We start from the raw sequence: 13653 nt of genomic DNA, 5'->3' as shown, positions 1-13653 counted from the left end.
TGTTATTTAACCTCTCTACAAGGACCGCCCCGGTCAAATCCAATTCAACTAAAGTTGAAGAAACTGACACCCGCCAGTCATCTTTATGCAACGAGTTGCATGTTAGTCGATGAAACCGGTCTCTCGTAAGCATACGAGTAAGGTTGGTACGGGCCGCTTCAATCCAAAAATACCGCCGAATCGAGAAAATACTAAGGAGGGCAGCAAATCGAACATCAATGCCCACAGAAACTTTTGTGTTCTACTTGAGATTACATCTACGCATGAACCTAGCTCATGATGCCACTGTTGGGAAACGTTGCATGGAAAACAAAAAATTTCCTACGCACACGAAGACCTATCATGGTGATGTTCATCTAAGAGAGGGAGATCAGATCCACATACCCTTGTAGATCGCTAAGCGGAAAACGTTAAGAAACGTGGTTGATGTAGTGGAACAACTTCGTGATTCAAATCACCGTCGTCCCACGATCAGTTCCGATTTAGCACAGAATGGACGACACCTCCACGTTCACCACACGTACAGCTCGATGACGATCTCCGCCTTCTTGATCCAGCAAGAGATACGGGGAAGTAGATGATTTCTCCGAGGGCATGATGACGCACTGGTGATGGTGATGATCTATTTCTGCAGGGCTCCGCCCGAGCTCCGCAGAAAAACGATCTAGAGGATGAACTACGAAGTAGAGGTTTAGGGTTGCACGTGGCAAAGTTGTGTCTCAAAACCCCTAAAACCTCTAGTATATATAGGAGGAGGGGAGGGGCTGTCCTTGGGCTTCAAGGGAGCCCCTAGGGCGCCGACCCAAGTGGGAGAGGAGGGACTCCAACTCCAATTTGGTTTCGGGAAGGAGGAGTCCCTTCCTTCCTTCCCACCTCCCTCTTTTTTTTCTTTCTCCTTGATTTTCTTTCCTTGGCCGAAATAGTCCCCTTGGGCTGGTGAGCCACCCATGGGCTATTAGGTTCACTCCCGGGTGGGTGGGGCCCTCCCGGTAAAAACCTGGAACCCATTTGTCACTCCCGGTACACTTCCGGTAATGCCCGAAATCTTTCCGGAGGCCAAATGAAACAATCCTATATATCAATCTTCATTTCTGGACCATTCTGGAAACCCTCATGGCGTTTGTGATCTCATCCGGGACTCCGAACAAAACTTCGGTCACCAACACCTATAACTCAACTATACTGAAATGTCACCGAACCTGAAGTGTGCACACCGTGCGGGTTCGAGAACAATGCAGACATGACCTGAGACACCCCCGGTAAATATCCAACAGCGGGACCTGGATGTTCATATTGGATCCTACATATTCTATGAATATCTTATCGGTTGAACCTCTGTGCCAAGGATTCATACAATCCCGTATACCATTCCCTTTGTACTTCGGTATGTTACTTGCCCAAGATTTGATCGTCGGTATCCCTATACCTATTTCAATCTCGTTATCGACAAGTCTCTTTACTCATTCCATAATACAAGATCATGTGACTAACACATTAGCCACATTGCTTGCAAGGCTTATATGTGATGTTGTATTACCGAGTGGGCCCCGAGATACCTCTCTGTCACACGGAGTGACAAATCCCAGTCTTGATCCATGCTAACTCAACGGACACCTTTGGAGATATCTGTAGAGCACCTTTATAGTCACCCAGTAACGTTGCGACGTTTGGTACACACAAGGTATTCCTCCGGTGTCAGTGAGTTACATGATCTCATGGTCATAGGAATGAATACTTGACACGCAGAAAACAATAGCAACAAAATGACACGATCACATGCTACGTTTATAGTTTGGGTCTTGTCCATCACATCAGTCTCCCAATGATGTGATCTAGTCAACAAGTGACAACACTTGCATATGGTCAGAAAACCTTAACCATCCTTGATCAACTGGCTAGTCAACTAGAGGCTTACTAGGGACATTGTTTTGTCTATATATCCACACATGCATTTATGTTTTCATTCAATACAATTATAGCATGGATAATAAACCATTATCTTGAAACAGGAAATATAATAATAACTATTTTATCATTGCATCTAGGGCATATTTCCAACAGTACTTGTCTTCCACCTCAAGAAATCCCACCACAAGCAGGAGTAGGGTTTTACATCGCGAGGTGGACCGAACCACGGTAAACTATTGTGTGTTTCAGCTCGTCTTCCTAGCTCGCACCACCGGAGAGTCATCATGGAGCCGCGAGGTAGAACAGGGTAGGAGAGAGAGCGCACCCCAGTGTTCGAACCTTTCCTTGGGTCCGTGGAGCCCCTATTCCGACAAAGAACGACCGGGGGAGGGCGTGTGATGTGCGGAATAGATAAGGTAGGCTGTGTGGAGGGGAAAGCGGTGCGCGATCCACAGGGTTGCGTGTCACATGAAGGAAGGAGCTTACGAGAGAGAGAAATTAGTCGGTTAATTTTCATATTTTTCCTTTTTTAAAAGATCCACTGGCCAATGCATAGCACGCCCCTTACTAATAAAGGACTTATGGCTTCTGCCCCGTACGTCATCAGTAAATTTGTAAGAAAATCCCTAATGTTCTAGATACTTAACCCCCACTTTATAAGTGGATATATGGAGTTAAATGCACGGAAGTACCACACTTCAGCACGTTGTCACGAATCTGTACCAATAGTCATTTTTTTTTGCATGTCAGTACCAACTCTAAGGCTAAGTGTTACAAAACAGGATGACACCGTATAAGCATGTATTGACTACGTATCTCACCATTGGGGCCCACCTGTCGGGCGACACGCTGGCGTACCCGCCCCGCCTGCCGTGCTAAGTTGGACGAGCCCCTCGGTCGCTCATTCTAGCAGGCCATGCTCCTCATCTCTCTCTCTGGCCATGGTGGCGGAGACTCCCGGCGGCGGTGACGGTGACTTTAGCAGCAGTGGAGTTGTGGGCGGGTACGGAGACCTTCTCGGACTCGGGAGCGAGGACCACATTGGTGGTCTGGATGGCTCCCGTTCATTGTCCTATTCCAGCTTCGATGAGTAGGAGGAGGAGGCGCCCTTGTCCATGGACCAACGGGTGCGGTTGGCAGATATTTGGGTGGCCAACCCTACCACAAGCCATCACTCGACGAGTAGAGCTGGTAGTGTGTTGTAAGTCCTTCTCCTCTCTACTCTTCATTCTGCCTAGTAGAATTTCACGTTTAGGTTAGGTTTACTAAAAAAATTCAATTTGAACGTCATTTTGTAGTTTGGATGATGCTATTTGGGATGTGAGCATGCACTCTAATGCTGAGCGTAACTTGTATAGGAAGATTTGTAGCTCAGATTTAACATTTCTCAATCTGTATGCACTAATGCACACACAAGGATTTTCTTTCTCTAATGAATTGTACCACATGAAGAACTTAGGCACAGGAGAGGAAAGAGAGCACTGGTTAGATTTGATTGACACAAACATCAAATTGCAGCAATTAAAAAAGGATTGTGAGCATAGTTTAGTTCTGAATTTCCTAGTGAGTGCAATAGCACATTTTAGTAATGATTGTGAGAGAGCTGAAAACTTAGCAATATTAGTGTATGAACCACGTGTTGCGTATGATTTTAGAGAGCCAGTTGTATTTGTTGTTGATGCAGAAGGTGCTATTTTTCATAGTCAGTGCAGCAGCAGAAGTAGTACTCAACCTGCTGTTGTTTGCACACAAGAAAGCAGAAATTTTGGTAAGGGAAAGCTCAAAGTTGTAATGGAGGAAGAGCCACTGTTTGAGGAGGCACATATTAGTAGTGATGATTCTGAGGCAGCTTATGATAGTGATAACAACCCATTTTCCTAGGGAAGTACATAATTTCTGAAGACACATAGATAATATAGGGGAATAGACTAGCACAGCAAGAAGATGAAGATCATGATGAAGATTCAGATGGAGATTCACAATAGGAGAAATTACATTATGAGGGTGACACTGAGGTTGAGGATTTGTTTGACGAGGAGGAGGAGCAGGAGCAGGAGCACGAGGTTGCAGAAGAACCAACAATGGAACAACCTGTAAAAAGGACGAAGAAGCTCACAGTTCGAAGAGGACCCACTACTAGGTCACATTCTACTGTGTTGCGGGATGTAAAACCTGATTTCATTCCTTCATGAGATGAAGAAGATGAAGGGTTGTTGTTTGAGGATGAAGATGATGGACATGAGGTAGAATCATCCCTTCTAAGTAAAAGCGGGAAGAGTAGGGCCTCGAAAAGGAAACCTGGGATTTGGTACAATGACAAACTAGATCAACCACATCAGCAGTTATGTCTTTACATGTGCTTCAAGGATCAACAGCAATTCAGAGATTCTTTGTTGAGCTTGCACACTACACAAGCCAAAAAAATTACGTATCACAGAAACACAGACCAAAGGATCATTGCTTGTTGTAAACAAGAGCACTGTGATTTCTGCATAGTTGTTGCAGTTGTCAAAGGAGAAGAGATATTTGCAATAAATAAAATGAGGTTGCAGCACACTTGTCCTAGCAGTACAGAGACCTCAAGGATTAGTGCAAATTGGCTTGCGAAGACATATGAGTCATTGTTCAGGTCTGATCCAACCACTAGCACATCTTGATTGACAACTGTCACGAGAAGTATGGTGTTTATGTGCCAAGGAACATGGCCTATAGGGCAAAAAAACTTATTGTTGAAGCTGTTCTAGAAGAACACAAGAAGCAGTATCCCAGGCTGAGGGATTATGCTCAGACCATCATGAATACCTATGCACACAAGAAGCTTTTGACACCAACTGCACGACAGACTTGGTTGTTAACAACCTGTGTGAGGTGTTCAACAAGTACATCCTAGATTTTAGGGAAAATACCTATTAGGACTATGATTGATGGCATTAATAACAAGTAGATGGTGAGGTGGCGTAGGAATAGAGAGAGAGAGGAAAGGTTGCTCTATGGGAGATTACACCACATTATGTTGAGAAGCTAGAGGTGGAAAAGGAAAGGGCTAGATTCTACAAACCCATTCAAGCTGGTGTAAATATGTGGCAGGTGTCCAGTGGCCAGCAAACACATGTTGTAAACTTGGAGCGTCATACATGTGGTTGCAGAAAACGTGACCTCTCTAACACACCCTGCAATCATGCAATTTCAGCAATTAACAAGGCAAAAGGTTTCTAGAGAACTTTGTGTGCAAATTCTTCAAAAAACAGTTCTACCTGGCAGCATATGAACCTATGATATTTCCGGTTCCTGGTGAACATGATTGAAGAAAGACAGCTGGACCACACATTGAACCACCTACTTTTCATGTGAAAAAGGGAAGAAATAAAGAGAAGAGGATAAAGAGTAAGTTTGAAGTACCAAAGCCAAAGGACATTTCTTGAATGGCCACTATAACATGCGGCAATTGTGGCCTCCAAGGACATAGGTACACCAACTACAAGCAACAGCTGAGACCAGACTTGCCCATGAGGAAAAACAAACATATGGTAAACCCAATTTAGTAATTTCTATAAAATGATATGTATTTTGTAAATTTTGAGTAACCACATTGATCATATTTTGTTTCACAAAAGCAAACAGCAAGATCACAATAGCAGACAACACCATCACAACACCAGACAACACCATCACAACAACAGTCAAGAAGATCACAACAGCAGTCAGGAACTACAAGAAGATCGTAGCAACCCTCGGGATCAGAGCAGCAGTCAGGAACTACAAGATCACAACCTGCTAATGCATGGGTTCCAAGGCCTTTCACTGCCCCAAGATTTTCTACTGGAGCTTCATCTTATATTCCTGCCCCAACACCAGCAGCTCCTCCTTCTGGTGGCACAAGAAATCATTCTAGCTCGATGGAATTTTTTACTACCAGTGGTCACAATCGTTGATGTATGAGTACTAAGTGATCTATGATATGTATGAAAGTTATGTATGATATGTATGAGTACTAAGCGATCTACTATGTGTATTAAGTTATTTATGATATGTAAGAGTACTAAGTGATCTATGATGTGTACTAAGTATGACTTATTGTGTAGTAAGTGGTGTTTCTGGTTCTCATATGATCAATGTTCAGTGTGTAGTAAGTATGATCAATGTACAACCATCTATCAATGCAACATATATCAAGATATATAACAATGAAGCATCTACAAAAGCAACAAGATCAAGTCACTTAAAGCTGGATAATTAATAGATTCTTACATTACAACATGGGTACACACCATAGCATAGTGGAGTTCAACCTAGTTAACTACCAGTACATCCATACATTACACTATATTACACATCCATAATTCACAAAAGGGCAGCAAATCATACTCCTTCATCTACTCATGTCATGTTCATCTTCATCAAGCTCATTCCTCCAAAATGGCCCTTATCAGCTTCAACTTCTGCTGGTTCTTCTCCACTGTCTTCAACCTATCAGTAATTTGGAGCTTCAGCTTGTCCCCGCGTGCAATGAGATTCTCCATTCCTGTCTTCAGACCACCTATGTGAAGGTTGAGCACCTGAATCTCATTAGTGAGTTTTTTCTCAAACTTGATGAGTTCATCAACCTTAACCTTCAAATTGCTGATTTCTTCACTTAGCACTCCCTTCTCCTTGAAATGATTCATCTTCAGGTTCCTAATGACCCTGCCTTGAGCTTCTAGCAGGTTCACGTGCACTCCATACTTCTTCTATGCCTCTTTCTTCTCAATCTCAGTCTTCATGCTAGCCACAACTGCACTAGAACCCTCAGCTCCCTTCAACTTAGCCTGCAAATAGGTGAAATCCATCACCCTATCCTCATGGGCATTGAGAAGTTGATTTACATCTTCAACTAGTTTGTCATAGTTTGCTTCAAGATTAATTTTCTCTTGTGTTAGGTGGTGAATTTTTAGTGAACTCTCCAAGTTATCCTTCCTCCTACCACTCCTAGTGTCTTCATACATTTTCCAAAGCTTCAACGGTGCATTTTGCATTGTGGGAGGCCACTCTAGGTCTACCCACCCAAGAAAACCACAATTCTAACCTTGCTGCAATATAAGAAACACTTATATTGTTACTTTGTACAAAACAACAATTTACAAAGTGCAGGTTAAATAAACAGAAATAAAACAAATATCTATCCAGGGAGCATCAATGATACAACTACATTGCTAACTAAGCAACTCCATTGCTAACTAAACAATGAAGATCATCAGTACTACTGATTTATTAAAGAATGAGCATGTACACCTTTAAATAAACAATGAGCATTTGCACTACTAACTAAGCTCCTAAATAAACAAATATCTTCACTAGTACTAATGAGCATCTGCATTCCTAGATAACCAATGAACAATGCGCATGTGCTCTCCAAAATAAACAAGTACTAAACAATGACCTTAATCACTTCTAATAAACAATGACCATCATCAGGAACTGATTAAACAAATCCTAAACTAATCCTACTAAACAGAGGAGCCCCAAACTTACTAAACTATCACCATCATCATACGATCCTACAATGTAAAATGCAAATAAAAAATATGTTAATGATTCTTACCGGCTCAGCACAAACTAAAAAACTCGTGCGTGTGTCAAATCCTTCAAATGCTACACGATACTTAGCCGGCACCCGATGCTCCATGCAAACATCCATGGCCGACGTATCGATGCCCATGTAGTCTTCGTCTTCGATGCTAGCAGGATTACAGAACCAACCAAATCAGACAAAAAATCCCCAAATCCACAAAGAGAAACCCTAACCCTAACCCTAGCTCTACCACTGACATGGTACTGCATGTCGTCGGAGGAAGAGTTCATGTCTTGCAGGTTGGACAAGTCGTTGCTACTCTCATCCTTGAAAACCATGGCACGACAGCGGTGGTGGCGGCAGACTGCACGACGACCGGCAACGAGCGGGGCAGAGACGAGGGAGAGGAGAAGAGAGGAAGGGAGTGGGGCGACTGGCTCGGTCGACCAGGCCCGACCAAGTCCTTTAGAACGAGCAACCGAGCGGCTCGTGTGACTCAACACTGTGGTTGGGGCTGGTATGCCAGCGTGTCACCCGACATGCGGGCCCCAATGGTCAGATACATGGTCAATACGTGCTTAGAGAAAGTAAAATAAGGTACAGTCAGCAGGCTATAAGGACTAGAATACTATATTTTTGCTGAGTTGGATGAGAGAGAAGAGGAGAGAGAAGGGAAGCGGGCTCTTCGTGAAGAGCTAGCTCTAGCACGTGCTCCTAGGTGCTTTGTGAGAATGAAAGGTAGGTCATATATGATAAAAGTAGTACTCTTTTATAGCTAACTATTGTACAAGCTAGTTATACGATGGGCTATAAGATGACTTATAGCCAACAGTTGTCTATACTATTAACCATGCTCTTATACGGTTGTTAGCCTGTTTCGCAACACTTTGCCTTAGAGTTGGTACTGACATGCAAAAAAATGACTATTGGTACCGATTCATTACAACGTGTTGAAGTGTCGTACTTCCATGCAATTAACTCAGATATATGAGTAAACATTTCAATTTTACAAAAACAACACTGCATTTAGCAGTATTCAATCCACGATCCTTTCTTTATAGGTGGCTCATAAACGCACAGCTTCCTATCCAGCCGCTCCCTCTCCGACATTCGTCGTCGTCGGTCCTTTATAGCCTCCGTCCCGTCGGTCCTTTACGATCCTGCTCGATTGGTGGATCCACGGCTTAGGGCACCCTCGACGTCCCCGACCTCAAGAAGTGTGATGACAGCGGATCCACGTGGTGGCGTCGACCGCAACTAGATCTATGTGAAAAATGCCACAGCCTCCGTGCAGATGGTCGAGATCAACAATGTCGCCATGATGTGGATCTGCGAGCTGCCCGCGCGTGACCTTCGTCTCCTCAACACGCTCTTGGTGTCTCCTCAATGATCCTCGGCAGGAAGTGCACCATTGTCGTCAACTCCATGTGTCACTAGGTACTCCTCAACTCACTTGATTGCACACGAGGTCTTCCAATACACCATTGATGCGCAACCACTCTCCTCTCTATCTTGCCCTCCCTCTAGTTTCCCTCCCTATGTTGCAGGCACGGCCCCAGTCATGAGTGGTTTGGACTCACGTCAACTTGATTTTTCCTTGTGCTGGTTTGGGGTTAGTTCAGGTCCAGCAAAAGGTGCTAATGGAGAGTCGGAAGATAAATGGGATAGGTGGTGCATCTATTGAGCATCTTTAAAAGACGCCTAAAAAAGGCCTCACGCGTTAACAATCGGCATTTTTGTGCGTCAAAGACAAAAAAACAAAGCTATAAAATAGAGCACGCATAAAAAGAATTCAGCTCCCGCGCTCCAAGTTTTGGGCACGCTGGCTTTTGGACTACATATTTGGGACGTCCGATTGTACGTGATGGCCGTTGTAGGTGGGGTCGTCGAAGTGAGCAACCTGTTTTTGTGCATCTCAAAAACCTCTTAATCGCTCCCGCGCGTAAAAATGTTATTTCGACGCTGCAAAAAAACTTAGCGTACGGTTGTTGAAGATGCTCTTACCCTTCAGGAATTTTTGTGTTGCTCTGTGCTTTTTCGATTCATAGGTTTACTCACATCCAAGGATCTGATATATGCTACTGAAAAGTTGTCTAGGATATTATCTATGTGTTCCTCATAACACTTTCAGTTAGTTGATACCACTGACATTTTTATGTGAGAAAGACAGCCATCTTCTACAAGACATGTGCTAAGACACAGCACTTTAGATTCCTTCTACGTATAGCATGTAACACGGGCTGACTGATGGTTGCCATAGTGTATTGTTCCCACTTGCGATCATTATATTGTACTAGCAAAAGGCCTGTGCGTTGCAACGGAAGAAAAAAACATACGCTCTTAATTGATAAAATAAAGATCTATAATCTGAGACTCGTAGTTATGGCTCAAACAGATATAGTCTTACCCTACAAAAGTTCAGTTCAAGATTCCAGAGGTCTTTTATTTTTACATGGTTTGCATGTAGATTTAATACATATAAAGAAACGGGCAAGTGACCTTTAATTTCATCTCCAATACAAATTTTGTTGACGTGTTCATCCCCAATCGGGATTAGTACCGCTATGAAAGAAAGACGAATAACGAATTATTTATTAAAATTGCATTCTAGATAATTTTTTATTAAATGTTTAACATGTAAAATAACATCATATTCAAAATTTACATATTTTCTAATCGAATTCCATATATAATATGTTAAATTTGGAGTTACGATTTAAAAGATATGAGTATTTTAAAAAACATTTAATAAGTACTGCGGGTTTAATGTTAGAAACATCAGTTTTTTTTTATAAAATAGCAAGACGGATTAAGAATACCTATTTCTTTTATTAATAGGTATAGATGATAAGTAGTTGACCATCTCTTAATCAATTTGGCATATGGTCCGTTTATATTCTTCTAATTGCTTCAATTCACAATTCTAGCCGATGAAATTTGGTCCAAATTTGTGTACGGATGCAGAGCTGGATGTTGAGGCTCGGATTTGGTTGCACATGCTCAAGATGCCCAGGAGGAAAGGCTACCTCAAGAAATAGTTGATGCATGTGCTAGATCGTAATTTTGCTTTCTGATTATTGATTGATTTGTTTCTCACGATGTTGATCAGTTATAGATAGGTGTGTACACTTAGGCTCGGGTTTCATAGTATGAGACTGTGATCTTGATTTGCCAATTGTGTCATTTATGTGAATATGTAGTTATTGGCATGCACACAAGCACACGTTTCATAGTGTTATATTGTCATTGTCGATCGTCACACCAAAGCATAGTTACAAGGTGTCATATTGTCGTTGATTTCTACGCGTAAACAAATCTAACTTGAGTTCATCCTTTTTTATGAACGGATTATCAGGCGTCCTTTTAGAAGGAAAATTTTATCTAGATATTGTGTTTTGTTCTCAAACACATGTTCGCAAAATTTGAGCCTTTTTAATGCGATCTTTACCATCGTGCGGGGTGTCAAACAGACTCGACCTTGTTGCACCACGAATGCTGACCGATGTCAGCGTTGGCTGCATCGCCACTTCATCGAGCCGACATCAACCAAGTGGCATCGCCAAGACCACATCGTCGCCCCATGGATTGAGCGGGTTGGGCGCGCTGACATCGCCTTGTTGTTGCCTCATCGAGCCGACGTACACTTTACCAACCTGTTGTGGCTCGTCGGCTGCCATGGGGGCTCCGACTTCACCTCGTCGACATGCTTCGTCACCTCAGCTGGACTGGAGGCTTCACCATTGCTTCATCAACCTGCTCCGAGGGTTACAGCGTCACCCACGCCGACCTGCTTTGTCAAGATAACTGGACTGGGGGATTCGCCCGCTATGACAGTCGTGTTGTGTCGTCACTTCATCAAACCGAGCTCCTTGAGATCGGCTTAGGGGCTCGGACCTCGTCCCGCCACAAGCTTGGACCACATCGTCAACAAGAGGAGCATGAAACCCGCTAAGTCGCTTTCGTGCTAAAAAAATCCAATGTTCGCCACCACAATGATGGTGAATGTAGTTCATGGGACACATGCATATGTGACGAGTCATTTTATCGTCTAGGCAAGGCGGTGTGATGTTTCAACGACCACTCCTTCATCTCGTTCCTACCCATCATTGTCGACGTCGGGAAGACACATTATGTTATGATCTGTATCGGTCAATGACGTCATATCCATGTCAAATTTACACTATTTGATGTGCTCCCTACTATGCCATGCCTGTTTGCTTCTCATCATAATGGACCAAACGACTAGGTCCCTCTCCACATACTACGCCTTCCTTGGCAACGATAAGCTCGAAGTTCTGTCGGGGTGAAAGATAGAGGTGAAGGCCTCGTAGTGCTCATCCCGGTTATCCAACACCAATGGTAACAATGTCCCAAGTGGATGGTTTATGAATCATGTTCCCAGGATTTGTAAACAATTGCATAGGTGATTCATATTCAAGGGATAAAAAAGAATAAAATACACAGGAGGTCCTAAAATTATTTCAAGTCCGTCAAGTAGGTTATAGTATATTCGGGAGCTAAACTATTGAAATGCATACCAGTTATAGTATATTCGGGAGCTAAACTATTGAAATCTACAAAAACTATGTTGACCAGAGTGGGATTTGAACCCACGCCCTTTCGGACCAGAGCCTTAATCTGGCGCCTTAGACCAACTCGGCCATCTGATCATTGTTTGGAAGTATGAACTCAACTTTTTATGTCGACATAGAACGAGCTGGCTCTGGCCAGCATTCGGATTCATACTTAGCTACCATCTACCTGGGCTTACGCCACTTCTCGCAATGTTGCTATCTTCACCATATCATAGCTTCGGAACTCCGCTCTTTTTTTCCCTACATTCACCGTCATCATTCTAGCCAACGATCTGCCCTTGGGCACTCACCTATTGCTTGTCGTCCAGCGGCGGAGCCAGTGTATGAGGGTTGGGTTTAAGTGAACCAAATGAATTCCCCATCAATTTTTTATCTTCTTTTTTAAGATAAATCATTTTTTTTTAAATGACGCTCATCCCATAATAATCATGTCACGTGGATAACAACATAAAGGGTCCAAAAGCACATAAGCAAACGTCAATGAGTACATGCCCCGCACTAATTGTGATTGATTAGCCTAAATGAAAACGCAAACAGCCTCGAACTGAACGTCTCATCTCTCTCTATTCATTTTCCTGTTCCCATCTCTTGTCCCTCCTCTGTTTGTGTTGCTCGGCGCTCGGCAGCCGCAAGCGATAACGACTGTAGCCCAAAAATTAAGGTAACTAGATTACATTGAGGCATCTCTTCGTTCTCGTATATGTTCTATCTTGTTTATAGCATAGTACGATCTGTATTTTTTGCGCTAGTTTAATGATTTGTTTTTTTTTTTGCCTGGATTTTGATTGATCTACATTGTGAAGCTGTATTATTGGAAGATAACTCAGTCATCAGATTCAGATAATGACACATGCACATCAAGGTCATCCATTAGAGATAGGTAAGGTGAATCAAATATCACTGCAGCTAGTCTCCTGAAGCTTACTATTCGTACAAAAATTAACTTAGATTAATTGCCTTATGATCCGGCTGATGGGAAGAGAATTTTAGAATACACAAAAAATCTAAATAAACAAGATGGGATCAGACACATGTATTTAATGAGGGGACCTTACAGGCCACCCTCCAATTTTAATTATCAAACTGTTATGTCTTGGAATCTTCAGTTTTTACTGCAACACAATTTAATGTGTGATACACATTTCTTTTCATTATATTGTTTACGGATGTTATACTTTCTGTTGCAATTAGATTTTAATCTTTATAAATTAGCATCAACTTCTCATAAAGAGTGAATAAATGAACCCAATAACCAAATTTCCTGACTCCGCCCCTGTTGTCGTCAGCACCATCGTCCACCGCTAACATGACACGACCCATCGTCATAGCGGAAGAAGCACCGGTTGCTGAGTATTATTTTTGTAGAGAGACATATCTTCTTTCATAGCAAAGCTTGGACAACATGCTATGTATTTTCTCTTTTGATAAAATCGGCAACATGCTAGTTTTTGCTACATCGACCAGGAAAGGACCGGTACTGGTTGGTTAGTAATAGAAGTCGATATTACTTCCTCTGCTTATAAATATAAGTTTTTTTAAGATTCATAAAAGCAACTCTAACGCGTCAACCCAAACGGATGACGATTTTGTTCGTTTTTTGTC

The 13653-nt window shown here is 42.6% G+C and overlaps 1 non-coding gene across 1 annotated transcript; it reads right to left on the bottom strand.

Annotated features, from left to right (window-relative positions):
- Positions 1-12045: 12045 nt before the first annotated feature.
- TRNAL-AAG lies at positions 12046-12126 on the bottom strand. Its single transcript has one exon. It is a non-coding gene; the product is annotated as a tRNA-Leu (tRNA).
- Between the last annotated feature and the right edge of the window lie 1527 nt (positions 12127-13653).

This window comes from Hordeum vulgare, chromosome 6H (genome assembly GCF_904849725.1).
Source record: "Hordeum vulgare subsp. vulgare chromosome 6H, MorexV3_pseudomolecules_assembly, whole genome shotgun sequence".
NCBI lineage: Eukaryota > Viridiplantae > Streptophyta > Magnoliopsida > Poales > Poaceae > Hordeum > Hordeum vulgare.
Note: the sequence above shows the minus strand (reverse complement) of the source record. Positions and strands in the feature narration are given on the sequence as shown.